Raw genomic sequence first — 16925 nt, forward strand, 5'->3', positions numbered from 1 at the left:
CAGACGGTTTATTCTACAAATGTCTAGTGTATTAAAATTTTCTGCAAAACATTCTGCCAATTTTGTTGGAGGAGATAGATTTATACAGAAAACAAAACATGTGGCTCTAACAGGATAGGCCCCCCCACATTTTCACAGAAATGTGAGACGCTATTTAGACACCGTGCATGCGAATAAGTGGATAGGTAGGGGTTCGGTTAACTCTTGGCCGCCAAGAAGTCCTGACATAACTCCACTAGATTAGTTTTAATGGGGAATGGTCAAAGAGCGTATCTACCAAACACCTATCAACAGTAGAAAAGATCTCGAAGCTAAAATAACTGTCGCTTGTAGATCTGTAACGCCAGTGATGCTTATGATAGTGAGATGATCTTTCTGGAACCGCATTGATGCATGTGAAAGAAGTGGTGGGCAGATTTTGAACATCTCCTTAATTGATTCACTTAATTTTTATGTTCTGTTCATTATTAAAACATCTTTTGCGTTGGTATTTCGGTTCCCTCCGTTTATGTCAAAAAATGATAATGATAATGATTGACAGGCACCGTGGATCCAACTGTAGTTGCGTCGAGAATTTGATCAGCAGAGACCGGCGAAAATAGAAATTCATTGATTTCAGGTATTTGTTCGTCTTGAACTTCAGATTCTGGAACGTCTGTGATTATTTCATTATCCGTGTGAGATACGTATATCTAACTAAGTACTTACAAAAAATATAGAACATACAATTCTCTACAATTTTTGTTCTTTACGTTTTTTTGTCAGATCAATAGTTTCGTAGTTACAGCCTGTAGAAATCGAGCATTTATTGTTTGTCCGTCTACGGGCATATCGGACTCCAACGTGTATACTTACTGATGAAACAGGTAACCGCCAAATGATCTTGATGATGATGATGATGACCCCGAGGAACAAGAGGAAAATTCTCAAGAGGAATTCCCGAATTCAAAAACTCTATACCGATCGATCCAGATCATTTGGATCCGTCTACGTTACAAAGAGATCAAAAAGAGCAAAACAGTAAACTTCTACTGCATTGTGGACTATGCCCACCGGGGACACTACGTAAAAAAAACGCACCCAATTGCTCTACCTCTGTGGTGGTGTGGAAAAGAATAAAAAGTACAAAAATAAAAGAAATTCTCGATTTCTACACGCTGTAACTACGAAACTATTGATCTGACAAAAAACATAAAGAGCAAAAACTGTAGAGAATTGTACGCTCTACATTTTCTATAATAACTTAGATAGACGTATCTCGCAGGGATAATGAAATAATCGCAGAAATGTGATTTTCCACCCCTATTCTCCAGTATGGCGGGGCGAGCGGCAAACCCCCAAGGTCGCAAACTCGGCAATATTAATAATATGCCTAATAGAAAATACCTGCCAAGTATAAACTTTTCTGTACCTTTTGCAAGGTGGAGCCATTTTTATGTTTCTATTGACTGGACTAAGATATCAATTCATTATTTAGTGAAGCTATGCGAGTGATTTTCGTTCTCGTGCGAGTTTACACCTTATGGCGCTGATTACCTACCATTTGAGTCTTGTGAAGACGTTCTCAAGACTGCAATAAATTTAATAAAGTATTTTCGAAAATATTCAGACAATATTTTTTTAACATTTATACGTTAACATCGTGTCAGCTAACAACGCGTCAAGTCGGAAATCCGCCCATTTGATTGGCTGATTCAAATCCAATGTTAAATATCCCCCAATCAGATCGGTTGACATTAGGTATGTTAACTTTAACAAAGAACTTGACATCGCTTTATAAAGGTGTTTTTTTTTTTAATTTGGTGTCGAAGTAGGCGTTGTAGTGTTGTAGAGTCGATTGAGATCGCACCACTCGTGTAAAAGCGTAAAATTTAAACAGCTGATCCGTGATCCATAACCTGTACCCGGTGTCCCATCACTTATGACAAGTACTACGAAAATGACTTTAAAACTAAATTATTTTTATATGAAAGTATTATAGATGCATAAATACTGTTCACCGCCATAATAATTAGGTATTACTTTTTTGTTAAAATTAATTACCTAAGTACCTTAGGTACAGCAAGCAAAAAACTATCACTTTCAAAATTAAATTTTGTTCGATGCAGTTCAAATTAAATATAAGTACGTTATGAAATAGTTATAGAGAAATAAAATCCGTAATTAGAATTTAATTAAAATGTTTTGATGTAAAGATATTTGGTTAATTTAATTTGGGTCCTTCTACTTTGTAATACCCAGTACCCCAGTTTGAATTCAAATTGCCGCCGCCGAAACAAACGCTAGAGGAACTATTTGGTTCTTTTGTTGTGCACGGTTGGTAGATTTTGATTGCGTACGGTTGGTACTATTGTTGTTTGCTGTACGGACCTACATAGGTAATTAATTTTAACAAAAAAGTAATACCCAATTTTTGTGGCGGTAAACAGTATTTATGCATCTACATATAATGCCTTCATATAAATACAATTTAGTTTTAAAGTCATTTTCCTGCTTGTCATAAGTGATGGGACACCCGGTATAGCGCGTTCACAATCGACAGTTCAACGCGTACTTCGACGCCAAATTTAAAAAAACATCCGTTACAACTGAGCCCTATAGCTATTAAGACAACAAGTGTTTTATAGACGATTTAAAAATCGATTTCGTAGTTTAAATCAGAGCGACCGCAGGGAGCGAGGATTTAATAGATCGAGATTTTTAAACTATAAAACACGCGTTGTCTTCAAGATTTTTTCTAACACTAACATCTTATCAGAAATTTTAATAAATTCAGAAATTATTCGAGGCGCATCACAAGACACAAAATGCGGAGGTTGCCGTGGGTACTACGGTAATAATATCAACAAATTTGGAAAAAAACAATTTTCATCGTGAAATGTGCCAAAACGTTCCAGAAGAAATAAGAAAAGAGGGGCAATTTGTTACCAATGAAGTCTAAAAGTGCATACGAAACGGTGTATGTTTCGTTTCAAGGCCGGAACAATAAAAAAAAGCATCACGGAGGTAACGGAAGATGTCATTTTGGCTTTTCTTGATATAGGGTAAGTGTGTAGAACCTCATTAAAAGTTAATTCACACTACGGCAAGAATTATTTGAAGAAAATGTAAAGATTGCCAGTTTTCGATGGCCGGGCACTTGCATTGGATGAAACAGCAGAAGTTAAAGAAGATGTTAGGAACAAGAGCACGAAGCTAATGTGGCAGTTCCAATTCAATAATTGTACTTTTCACTTTTGTGATAATTACTGTAAAAATGATGAATAAAATGTTACTTGAATAATATGTGTGAGCGTATTTTATGACTCTATAAGATACGTTGCTATTGACGACGTGTCTTATAGAGAAAAGCGTATTTTATGGGAAACATAAGGTGTGAGCTCAAATGCACCATGGACACAGTATAAGATATTAGTGTTAGAAAAAGTAATTTTTTTTTTTGGTCACTTATTTCGATGCCATATATCGGGTGTTCATTTAATATTCTGGTAGCATCACCTATGGAAATCTGTTGTTTTGAAAAACGGATGTCGCAGCGTTAAAATACGACATAACCTCACTATAAAATAACAGCATGACACGAATTATGATAAAAATTAACACAATTACAATTCACGCACAAATTAATCAATTTATTAAATCAGGTGCTGGAAATGTCTACCTTCTTCTTCGCTACACTTTAATGTTCGCATTTTTAATGCATTTATTACATTTTCTAACATGTTCGGGGCGTTATTAATTTCTTCAATTTTTCCTCTAATTTTTCCATCCTGTTGAAAGTATCCTTCCTGCAGTTCATCAGCATGCAGTTCCTCAAAAAATGGTTCCAAAATTTTCTGTCGATACTTTGCTGCATTTATATTGCCTAAAACCAGCAATTAATTTAAAAAAATTGATTTTGAAATCATTAAAATTACCTTCAATTACCACTGTCATACAGTAAGGATACAACTGTACATCTTTTCGTAACAATTTGTGGCACGTTCCTACTTTCCTACACAAGATTCAGTTTGTTGCGATAACCGACGTATTGAAGTGTGGGGCGCATTTTGCATTATTTCCCTTGCAGTTTCAATACCTGCAGCAGTGTCTTTTAGCGGCCGACCTGTGGTTTTTCTTTGGTAAACGCCTCCAGTTTCACCAAACAACTTTACACACCGGCTCAGGTTATCTTCGAAGGTTTTCCGTCAACAATAACATTGGGAAATTCGGCGATAAACTCTTCTAAGCAGTTTTGTACGGAGTAGATCCATGAACCATTCATTTTCAAACCATTGCGATTGCGAAAATAACTTTCAATCAAAAACGTTTTCTGCTCTAACGTGAACACCAGCAAAAAATAAACGTCTCTGAACGGAAATGTCAAAATGTGACAGTTCTACTCTAATTTTACTAACCGGAAGTTCAAACGACGACGTGCCTTAACAAAAACAAAATATTTCCATAGGTAATGTTACCAGAATATTAAATGAACACCCGATACCTACAACATTTGTAAAAAAAAAAGATGCCTGTTATCAAGAAACTGTGCAGTTATAGAGAAATGACTATGTTACTCTGTTTTAAAGAAAAGTACGAATTGAGCAAAATTTTTTAGTTATACGTTCGTATTTTTTTGTGTTCATTATGATCCAGTTTAATATTGGTCAACTTTTGTAAAAATTTAATGAAAATATTTAACATAAATAAAAATGGTTTAATATTACTAATAGCATTTTACGCTGCAATTTTCAAAATAAGAAGATATTTGTCAACTGTTTATAGGTATCATACCCTTCAAATCGTTGGGATAACAAAGTATATGACTAGTGCGAATGGGAAAACCCGAGTTGCGGTAATGGTCAGTAGGGTTACCTCGTTGCCGAAAAGGTTGCTAATCTGTTCCCGAGTTGCGGTAGGGCAGTATCAAATTGCAGCGGCGGTCAAGTCTTAATCTTTTAGGGGAAGCAGGTACTGATTTCCAAATAAGTAAATAGCAGCGCTTATCATTTTACCCCCCAGGGAGTGGACAGGTAAACGATTATAAATAATAAGTATCCCTTACCTCCGACTTTTAAGGAGGTAACTAATTGATCTTCTGCAAAGTCTGCAATTTTCGGAAAAGAGAATAGTAACGGGAAACAAAATTTTATTCGAAATCATTTGAAGGTAAATTATATTTATTTATACGTAAATTGAAATACAGAAATATCGTTGGTGCACAAGAAAAGTGACACATCTCAAAAACCCTCATTTTTTAGTAGAATGATTTTAATAGTATATTGGGATATAAGGTTAGGAAGTGCATTATAAGAGAATCGAGAAAGAGTTTGAAAAATCGAGACGAAGGAGGCACATAATGTACATTTTTATATCCGTAAACAGTAAATAATTCTTTAAAAAAAAAATTGTACAGTGTGAAAACGTACCGTCCGCGTAAATTTTTGACAATGTTGATAAAAATTTCAAATTTTTGTGGCAAGAAAAAATTATAATGTTTTTCTTTTGTCATGTACCTGAAAAAAATCCTGATTTCGATTAGTTTTAATTTGAATCGATTCAAGAGCATCATGTACACCTTTGATACATCTGCGTAATGAACTGAGAAGTGCAGTGCTACCTGAAAATTTCTAAATGATAAGCCGACCCCTTATTAAGATTATAAGCGCTGCAGTTTACATCAGGTTATTAAGACCCAAACTAACCGCGCGCTGCAATTTAGTACTTACGATTTTAAAACCTTCGATCCTCTCTGCAATTTGACATCGCCGGTTGCGGTACAGAGGTAGGTACAGGTAAAGGTGTAAGTAATTAAGGGGGAGAACCCAACCAGGTTCTAATTAAAGGTGGATTTGAAAAATCGTTTGGTTTTTTTCTTAACCTGAAAAATTACTCATTGTGAATATGGCATTCCTAACGACGTTGCTCCTTGTTGATAATTTCAAATTTAGAAAATATCCTGTTAACAGATCAAGTTTAGAAGTGTGTTGGTGCTGGACACTGAAAACATGCGTTTACTCTTGGACCCTCGAAAACGTATTTACTATGAGATAGGTGTTCAAAATAATGTAATGCAAATGCTAACTGTGACTGATATAAAACGAATCAGTAACAATTCGGCAATACACGATTGCAGTTATATCCGAAATTGTCCTCTTGTACCGGGTGGGGCATCGTATACGCGCACGCGAGAAATCGCGATTCTAATTAAATAAAATTCGCGAAATTTTATATACCTGACTAATTATTGATAAGGTATTAAGGTATTTTTGAGAATTTTTAAAATTTTTTTTGTTAATAAATAAGGCCGTAACAGTTTTATTAGTTTTCTGAAATTAACTGTTAATTTACCTATAAAGTTTTTACACTAAATGAATCTGTATCAGCTAGCCCATCAAACCCTGGTGGCACAATTACAAATTTTGACTTGGTTAGCTAAATAATTCGCTTTTTTATTTAAACGTAAACCAGACGGGTGATTTACGGCACAATGGTATAATTTCCCAACAAAGGTATAGCCGACCGTTTTAAACCTTTTTGCCATAAAATTTACAGTTTCCATTGTCACCTAAATTTACGACAGCACAAGTAGCAGGTCATAAATAAAAATGATTTTGAAAGTTGAAATGTAAAACTGCGTTTAATTCAAAATCTAATTGGTATTTTTTTCGGTAGATTTCGTAAATAATTATAGGAAGTGAATCTGGGTAGGTTAGTATAAAATTCAGAATTTGACTTTTTGGTTGAAATTTACATTTTAATTTTTTTTGGCTTTGTTTGTAAGTGAAAAATTATCAAAAAATTATTAAATGTACCTTACTAATAGCCAGGTAAGTCTGAAAAATTTCGACAATTTTATTTAATTAGAAGTCGCGATTTCTCGCGTACGCGTATACGATGCCCCACCCGGTACATACGAGTACCGTGGAAGTTGAAAAATATTTGGATTCAATACGAGAAGAAAACTTCTTATTATGCAACAATAAAACCTTCAATATTGTGATTTGCTCCTGAAAAAGAAATATGTATTGAAATTTATTTATTAAAGGTTTAGGCCCAGAGCAGCTACCTGATTTCTTGTACCGCAACTCGGTCAAAGGATTAACTGAAACCCTGACCAGTACCGCAACTCGGTATCAACCGTGCGAATATGGCTTAATTGCCCGATTAGCTTTTTCCAGTTTCTACAACACTCAACCGCAACAGACTGTAAAAGAACTTCATCTCCAGTAACCATTCTCAACATCTGAGCGGGATTAGTTTTATTATGGTTTGCGGTAGGGGGGAGGGCAGTTATAAAGTACTCAAGGAGTCAAAGCCATATTCGTACTATATTTCTGGTCCTTTACTTGTCTTGATTGATCTTCATCTTTGTTAGTTACATCAATAAGATAATTTAGAATTGACTATTCCGGAAATGTTTCTTGAAAGTTTCTTGTCGTACTTCGGTACGTTCATTTCCTAGCAAGAACACGCAAAATACTCTACAAGATTTTGATTAATTTTATTTTGTTTAAAACTTGTGTAGTTCTCCAGAACGTTTGGGAACACTCCAGAGTAGAGCCGAATATAGCCGAAAATACGGTAAGTAGGTATAGACATTCTAAAAAAAGTAATAATAACTAATGGAAACTTTTTTTGGCGTCCGTTATTAAATGCAGAGGTTTTTTCTTTCATTTGCGTTCATAAAATATGTGATTTATGAATCGGTCCAGAAGCGTTAAAAATTCTAATCGAATCTTCACCGTCTAACATATATGCATTTTAAATTTCATAAAAAATCTGTTTTAGGCTTGAAAGTCATAGGCGGGACACCCTGTATTTCTGTTGAAAGTTTGCAGAGAAAGATTTAAAATGCAGGTATATTTTAAATTTCATCTACCTGCATCTACATCTACTCTGCTTCAACTCCCTTATTTTAGAAAATTAATAAACTTTAAATACCAAAATGACTTTGAAGCACGCCAATGTCTTGATTTAAACATCAGCTGTGCCAAAGCAAAATTTCAAAAGTAACAACTGGGAGAGCATTTAAAATTGAATTTTTAATGAAATAACATTGCTTCATCAATACCAACCCAATTCCATTAAAATAAAAGTCACTAGATAATAATTTTATATTTAAAAAAATTAAAATAATGAAGCCGAAGCAGAAAAATAGCATGCTACACTCGTTGCACAAGACGAGTTCGACAATAGACTGTCTTGTGCAAATCGTATAACAATATACTATTCCGGACACGGAATCTTGGCCAACATTTTTTAGACATTTCTAAAAAAAATGATGTAAACCAGTCATTAGTGTCATTAATAAATAACAATTATTAAAAATCACTTTGAGTTTTTCTTGTGACATTAAAAAAGTAAGGAAATGGCATTATCGAGTGAAAAGTTGAGTTATATTCATAAAGGCCAGTTCACACATACAGTGTGATTGGAAAAGAATGAGGACAAGTTAAATTTGGCGCCTAGTGAATAATTTATCATGTTGGTAACAAGTAATGACAGCAAAAATAAAGTCTGACATGATCATGGGCGTATCTATTGGGGAATTGGAAACTGGTAAACCCCCCCTAAAATTAAATATTAAATTAATAAATTTATTTTATAAAATGTATGTAATATGTATAGCTGTTTGTTTTTAGAAGATTAAAACAGTAAAGTCGTAACAAGAACACGAGAGAATTTAAATATTATTTATTGTTACATATTTAAATATTAATCTTTTACAAATCTTGGTCGATGTGCCCACCATTATTAAGCCAAGTCATATTCACAATTTTTTTCATATTATGAAATACTCGTTGAAGGGTGTGCTGGTCAATGTTGTTTATTTCTTCCACAATGGCTGCTTGCAACTCTTCTAATGTGTGAATTCTATTTCGAAAAACCTTTGTTTTTAAACTGCCAAACAGATAAAAATCTAACGGAGTCAAGTTGGATGAACGAGGTGGCCAACGATCTCTACTCACTAATCTGTCATCAATTGATAAATTTCTTTTATCCAACTCACCTAATAAGTAGCAAGTAGTTGTTCTGATAAAAACTGTTTTTAATTATAAGAATGTAAACGTATAACGAAAAGGAAACAAAACTTACAAAACTAAAACGTAGTCACACCGATGCTTTCCAAATCAAAACAATGGGTTGACGGACGCCTATGGATAAATCTTGACAGCCATGTTCTTTTGAAGCAAAACTGCCACACACAAAACATGAAACGCACTATATTTTAAGGCGCCAAATTCAACTTGTCCTCATTCTTTTCCAATCACACTGTATTTGTCAGTTAAAAGTCAGTCGTGGCCAAGATTCCGTGTCCGGAATAGTACAGTTGCGGCCCCTACAAACTCAGACAGTGTGACAAATAAACAATGTTGGCTGTGTAACATGGTCCTAAAATTGAAGTTTATAAAATGTCACCCAACTGAAAGAAAGTCAGTGGCGTATAAAATAAGAAATTTGAAAAATTGAACAATTCAAATACAATAAAGTTAATATTTTATTGTATCACCGTTACTACCTATGACCATTTGGAGTCTCCTCGGCATTGACAGAACTGTGCGTTGTACACAATCCACAGATATTTGCTCCCATGTATCCGAGATACTTTGAATTAATTCTTGACGATTTTGAGGCAAGATCTTAGTATTAATTTCTTTGGCCATGATACCCCAAATATTTTCGATGGGGTTGAGGTCTGGGCTTCTCGCTGGCCAGTCTAATGTGGTTACTTCATTAGTTTGCAAAAAATCTATTATTAGATGCGCTGTATGAATAGGGCAATTATCCTATTGGAATACAAAATTATTTTCAAAAATGGGTAGAACTGAAGGTAACAGTGCTTGCTTCAGAATATCTCTATAAACTAAAGCTGTCAATCGTTCTTCCACTATAACACATATTCCCGTTCCACCGCTCTTATTGCGGTACTAAAAGGGTGCTCCCTTAGAAAATTAACTAAACGCGTATCTTCGCCAGGGTTTGATATTCTCTGCCGCTCTGAAAGAATTTACGACATTTTAAGATCATCTCGTAAGATTAGCAAAATACGTACGTTGTCGTTTTCTTCTAATAATTCCAGTTTCCTCAATTTTTCGTTTTGCCAAAAGCACCGTGTTTTTATCAACGTTCTAATTATTGACTTTTGCAGTTCGTTTAATTGAGGCATTGTAAAAATTGTGCACGCTTCTGACTTACAAAAAACTGACACTGACATTGCCATACCGGATGAAAGTCAAATGTACACATTACAATTTTTTTGAATTTGGCAGAATGTGTCAAAAGCCGGTGTCTGAGTTTGTAGGGGCCGCAACTGTACCTACTATTAGAAAACAAGTAAAAGAACAACAAGAACGAGTGCTAGTAAGATTACCTACACTTTATTATCACTGAAATTACTGCTGTCAAAGTAATATGTTTGTGATTTGTGTATTTTAAATATAGAATTTTTTTATCATTATGTAGTTGTCACACAAGCCTACTGATGGTACTACACTGAGTCCTGAGTCCATAAATGGCAAATAACGAAATAACAACATCGAACTGACACCTCAGTTAGAAATTTTTCATCTAAAGGTGAAAGATTATAGTGCTTATTAAGAATGCTTCAATGTCACTGATCTTGTGATACCTACGTTCTAACAAACAGTTCTGCTTGCAATTCATTTATACTTATCCAGTATAATCGACAATTATTTACGTAATTTGGTTTAATAAATTGTGAGTGCGTGAAATAACACAAGAATCGATCAAAGAGATTATTTTCAAATAACGCAAGAAGTAATTTAGATTCTTTTTAAAATTTTTATGCAAAATACATAAAAATCTATAGAGGTAATTTGCATCTTTCATGCAAGGTGCGTTTGAGGTCAGGAGGCTTAAATAGGAAAACAAACGCTACATGTTCTTAATTGAGAATGCACGAGGTGCATACAGAATATACATCGACACAAAATCGAAAATTGGAGTCTGCATTTTCACTTTACAATGTATCATGTCGGAAAATGTGAAAACATGGAGGGACGTGAACGTTGCATTTTCGTCATACTCCCAGTCCACGCTGTCTATATTCGAAATTAAATACGAAATTTATTATGGAGATGTATCGACAACGGCGTTACAAGTGCGATAAGAAGAAGATCGGAGAACGAACGAGCGGAGAAATTTCGACCGCCCCTTGTAGTCGGAGTTGCTGTTTTAAAAATGGCCGTGGGCAGCGGGGCGATATGTGGCTGCACTTATCGAATCTAGGTAATCTGAACCGACCATGCATATATTCCATGCACCCAGATAACTTCGTTTATTTATTATAGCCTTATGCAAATGATTCCCGTATCTCGGTAAAAATGCACGAGCGGCCGGCGATAGCGCGCGATATAGCTAATATTTTGCAACGACACGATAAAGCAAATAGAACTAAACCCACACACACAAAGATAGAGGCGACTTCGTTCAGACACCACTTTTCAATCTGTTCACTTTTTTCGGAACTAGATTAATCACTACTGTTTACAGTTTTACCCCTTTTAAACCGTTACATGACTCTAATTGGTCGAGTTAATTTGATTTTTAATTTGCAATGTAGTAACACTTTGTGTCATGATATCATGCAATCGCAAGAAAAATGCTGTAACTAAAGTCTATTTTTGCTGCCAGTTAAAGCATGCCGCCGCACGATCAAAATCGCTAGACGTTCTTGCGACAAAATTGAATTTCTCCTTTAAAGCTCGCGTATCTAAAAGAGTCGAGCTTTAACAATTGGCTTCTTGCATGATTTAATAAGCATTGTTTGTTGTAAAGGAAGATTAAGGTATTTTATCTACGGCTGCTTGGATAAGTCGTTATTACCACACTCATTTACAGTCATTTGAGTTGCGTAATGTAGTTCATTACCGCACTGGTTTCATTACGTAACGCATTTTTATTTAAAAGCAAACAGACGAAATTTATTGAAATACAACAATACAAAAGAAAAGCTAGGTACTTATTGTAAATACATAACACAGTCCTTGCATTTTGTTCGCCCAGTAGCCGGCATCTACTTCGTTTCGGTCTTCAATCTCTGGGCTTGGCACAAAAAGACTCACTTCCACATTTAATTTAATCATCTACTACTCTCTTTTGGAAAAACTGGAAAAACGACGCAAACTGCAGTGACACCTCCAGAGACGCTCGTCTCTTGCACTCCAGGTCGTCCTCGAAACAGGATCACACACGTTTCCATTCCAGGTTCTGGTACTTTTCTCACTTGACGTCGGGGTAACCCTAATGTACATTTTTCGAAGTCACTTCACTTCCGAGAGCCGCGACAAGACGTAAACGACCCGTTCTCAATTATGAAAAATTTAAAACAACGCGTTGTTTACAAACAGAATTAGCTGGTTGTCCTGGTATTGAGCAAATTGTTTCAATCTTGTTGCTTTGATTTTGAATTAAAACGATTGAAACTGACATTTAACAATTATCAAAATATATTTTTGTAAATGTCAAATTTGACGTTTTTGCAAAAAATTGATTTTTTAAATTAATAATTCGCAGCCGTAGATAAAATGTTGTACATAACACGTGGGCTAAAGCATATTACAGGAAACTCGTGTGTTACAGATGAACTCGGGCTAACGCCCTCGTCATCTGCAATCTTCACACTCGAGTCCTGTAATATTGCTTTTATCCCACTAATTATGTAAATAACTATTTTCTCATTGAGGCACATAAAGTGTAACAAACTTAAAACACACACTTACACATAAGAATAGTATTCCCAGAGATAAAAAACAAGTCAAAAACTGTGTTACTAAGTACAGTTGCGGAATTAAAATTTCGGGCACTATTTTTCTGTCACTTCAACAAAATCTCTGTAAAGCACCTTCTACTGTCATCATGACTGACATTAAATCATCGCTTTGATATGTTGCCTACCCGTTATTATGCCACAAATGACAATTTTTGAATGCCAAAAAGACAAAAACATGACAAGAGTAAAAAATAAGGTTATTAACGTAAAGGTTGTTTTAGAGTTTATATCATGACATTGACAATAGTGCCCGAAATTTTAATTCCGCAACTGTACAAATTATGGAATTAAATGTTCGAATTGCCATCCTCCAGCTTGTTGACAATAAGCAAGTTTATGAAGAAATTCCCCCTGTTTCAGTTTTATCTATCGCATCCAATCAAAATGAAAATTTCTATAGGTACTATGGCGGACAAAAAATTTTGAACGATCAAATTTGGCATATCAAAAAATGTCAATGTAAGCTGCCCTTTACTGTTATTATGACGTTTATAAATTAAATCGAAAAATTGACGGTTTGAAGCAAACGTCTATCAAGTTTATAATTTAGTGATACAATGCCAGCCGTATCTGAATTTACTAAAGCCAAAATAGTAACCCTTCACCAGAGGGTATGTTGTATGGGCAAATGCGGAAGTGGGAACACACTGGGACGGTGGTTCGGCGTCCAGTTTCTGGAAGAAGGCGGGTGTCTTCTGTGGAACAGAACGAGGCACCCCCGAACCATCACCGAAATCTGTGCCTGTCCATGAGGAATAGATTGCTCTTGGTTGTACAACAAAATGGAGCAATGATCAAATATTGACTTCTTCAGTTTTAGTTGTAAAGTATTTTTTTATTTTAAACTTTTAATTTTAAGTTTAATAAATAAATGTTATAATTTGTTAGTATTGTGGATTGATCTGTACTTTGAATTTTTTGATATTTGCGTACCAAAATACAACCTGTTGGGTCGTTCTGTCTTGACGTAAATAGAACTAAATTTGGTTTCATCTATGATGAAGACATTCCTGATTTTGTGTTGATGCTAAACCTCTAAGAACTAGGTAGGTACGTATCTACATTCTACACCACTCGATAGCCTAGGGGCTGCAGCGACTTTCGCAATTTCGACGGCAAAGACGAAACGATTAATATTAATATTCACCATTCGTGAGCCGACATAGGCACACCAAAATTTTTGTGTCAATCTATAATTGACTAATCCGTCACTGGTGACATGACAAGAAAGGCAAAAATAAAAAATGAGGTTAGTTGACCATAAAGCCAGTTTTACATTTATATGTCAAAGGAATAACAAGTCGTTCAAAATTTTTTGTCCGCCATAGTACGTGTGTTTCTGTTAAATGAGTCATTTTCGAAAACGTTTTGTAAAACAAATAACACATACGAATGAAATTGACAGTAACATTTGACTGTCTGATTTACCTACTTGATTTTTTGACTTGTTTTTGTTCATTATAAAATTTATTTTTTCCAAATTTATTATTTTTTTTCTCAAAAATTTCCTTATGTAAGATAACAAAATTTTTATACTGTCATTTAGACAATTAAAAGGGCTATCAGAATAAAAAAAAATAGGGGGTTTCTATTTAAAAAAACTATCGATGACGTCATAACTCGAAAACAAATGACTGCTTGAAATTTTATTTTCTATTAAAATATGTATTTTTATAAACTAAAATCGACCTGTCCAAAGATTTTTTTGAAAAAAATTTTGTTTAATTTTTAATGAATTTATTCCATACTTTTGCCGCTCACTGTATATGTTTATCCCATGAACATTTATAACTAAAAACTTGCTGTTCGTACTTTGATGAGGTTTTCACATGAGAGTGTTTCTTCAATTCCAGTTGTAAATAGAAAAAAGCTACTGCATCACATTGAGAGGAGCTCATTAGTAACGAAAAAGGTGGAGCAACTCGGAATTTTTGTAGCAAGCATTCAGAGCAGTTGTTTAGTAATAGTGACTTATCTACGATTGTTAAAAATACTGCACTATATGGGGTGATCAAGAATGACTGAGTCTGTTGGTAACAATGAAATTTGGCAAATTTGAAATTTACCATCAAAGGTTCATTTTTTTAATAGCATAAACATAACCGGCATAACCAAAAATGTTTCTAATGTCGTCTCAAGTTAAAAAATTCAGTCAGTGCGAATTACGAGACAAAAAACACCAGTACTTTTCAATTGTTTCATTGCCAACAGAGTCAGTCATTGTTGATCACGCTGTACATATTTAACAATTTTTAGTGTGTAAAACATCTGTTTATGGTAATATTGAAAAATGTTGAAAGCTTGAAAAAAGTGTCGTGGCCTGTCATTATTTAATTCTGGCGTTATGCAAATAAATGCACCGAAATAGCTGAATCCTAAGAGTATGCCAGTGAAGATTAAGAGCAAAAGAAAGATGGATGAATATAGAGCTGAGTGAAAGGGATAAAGACACAGACAAGCAAGAAAGAAGGGAAATAATCAAAGAATCCAGACACAACAGGGAGTATGAGAGGTGTATACAGGAAATTCCGGAGTATCTGAGGAGAGAGAGTGCAAAAGAAAGAAAAATGATGGCGAGATTTAGATGTGGGAACGAGGAGAGAGAAAACAGGTATTGGATGGAAGGAGAGGAAAGAAGGTGCAGAATGTTTTATGAGGAGAGAGACAGACAATTGAACACATGTGGAATGGATGTAGCGAAATGAGAGAGAGGCAGAGAAAGGAACAGGGAAAAATACTGAATGAAGACGGAAGAGAGATAGGACGGATGAAAGAGATACGGAACAGGAGGGACAGAATAGAAAAAGAAAGGGGAGGGGAATAGAAAGAAAAATGTTTTTTCTTGGAATTGTTATTTTTATGTTTAGATAAAACGATAATCAAGAATTCGAAATCCCGTAGGGCAAATAAAGCATTATTATTAGAATTGTAAGATTGCATTGAAAACAAAATGCAGTTGTGTCGCAATATTGATTTCAGAAACCGCAAATTTTAGATTTGTGTTTGATGTTGATCGTTTTTTTAACTGCAAACATTCGTACGAAAAAATGTTGTCTTTACTCATGTGTAAAACTTTCCATTAGGGAAAAAACAACTCCATAAAGTACTACTTTATGGAGTTGTTGCGTAAATTATTATCAATAATAATAATAAATAATATCAAAATTCCATAGTTACTTTGACGCTTTGCTTTGACGGTACCAGTTTCAGCGATAATATCGTGTTGTAGTATTTTTTCAAACAAAACTAAACTTGTTTTCAAAAGTGGAACCTCGATAAGTCGAACTAGCATCTGCCACAAAAACAATTCGAGTTATCGCGACTTCGAGTTACCAAACAAACACCAAAAATTTGTAGAAATCAAATGTTTTATTAATAAAATTACATGGTTAATTATTTTCGCTGGAAATAGTTTGTAATTAGACTTTGACGTTTGTTGCCGCATTCTTCAACAAAAGCTTGTAACAAGTTTAAATGTCTATAAGTCTCATTTGGTGTATTTTCAACAGAATTATACATAAAAAGACGAAATGTTTCTAATGCATCTAGAGCCATTGATGTTGTTTGTTATTTGTGCAGGTTTCGCCAGCATTTTCCACTAACTTAACAATTTCAGCTTTTTTCTTTAGAATTGTTGATACTGTGCTGGCTGGAATATTAAATTTGGCGGCTACATCTTTTTTTCGTATTTCACTCTCGACGTCTTTTAGAAGTTTATATTTATCATTAATTGTTAAGGTTTTTAAAACTCGTTTTGGAGGCATTTTGACTAATAAAATAAACTCAACTACGTAGGTATACAACCATCAACAGTAAATTTATAACTGAAACTGAACGGTGGAAAGACTAAACACTGAATTCGCAAAATGCAATCATTGCTTTTCTTGGAAAATTCGACTTATCGAGATCTGATGCCGCAGAAATAATTTGAGATATTAAGGATTTCGAGTTATCGAATAAGTTTTACATGGATTTGGTTTGACTTATTGAAAATTCGTTTTATCGAGGTTCAACTGTAGGTATCTTTGTAAAATCTCTTCTGGAGAACTTTTCAAGTTTCACTACTTTGGTATTTTGAAATGAATTGGTTTGGTTCCCTCCCTTACAAATTATGTCACCTAAAACAAAATTAACAAAATGCATGGTAAAT

The 16925-nt window shown here is 34.5% G+C and overlaps 2 long non-coding RNA genes across 2 annotated transcripts; one reads left to right on the forward strand and one right to left on the reverse strand.

Moving 5' to 3' along the window:
• The first annotated feature begins 2468 nt into the window (after window positions 1–2468).
• Window positions 2469–3281, forward strand: LOC138132166 (uncharacterized). Its single transcript, XR_011160003.1, has 2 exons — window positions 2469–3044; window positions 3103–3281. It is a non-coding gene; the product is annotated as an uncharacterized lncRNA (long non-coding RNA).
• Window positions 3282–3388: 107 nt separating this feature from the next.
• LOC138132164 (uncharacterized) lies at window positions 3389–4573 on the reverse strand. Its single transcript, XR_011160001.1, has 3 exons — window positions 4106–4573; window positions 3918–3989; window positions 3389–3865 (listed from the first exon to the last, which is right to left on the reverse strand). It is a non-coding gene; the product is annotated as an uncharacterized lncRNA (long non-coding RNA).
• Between the last annotated feature and the right edge of the window lie 12352 nt (window positions 4574–16925).

This window comes from Tenebrio molitor, chromosome 5, assembly GCF_963966145.1.
Source record: "Tenebrio molitor chromosome 5, icTenMoli1.1, whole genome shotgun sequence".
NCBI classification, from domain to species: domain Eukaryota; kingdom Metazoa; phylum Arthropoda; class Insecta; order Coleoptera; family Tenebrionidae; genus Tenebrio; species Tenebrio molitor.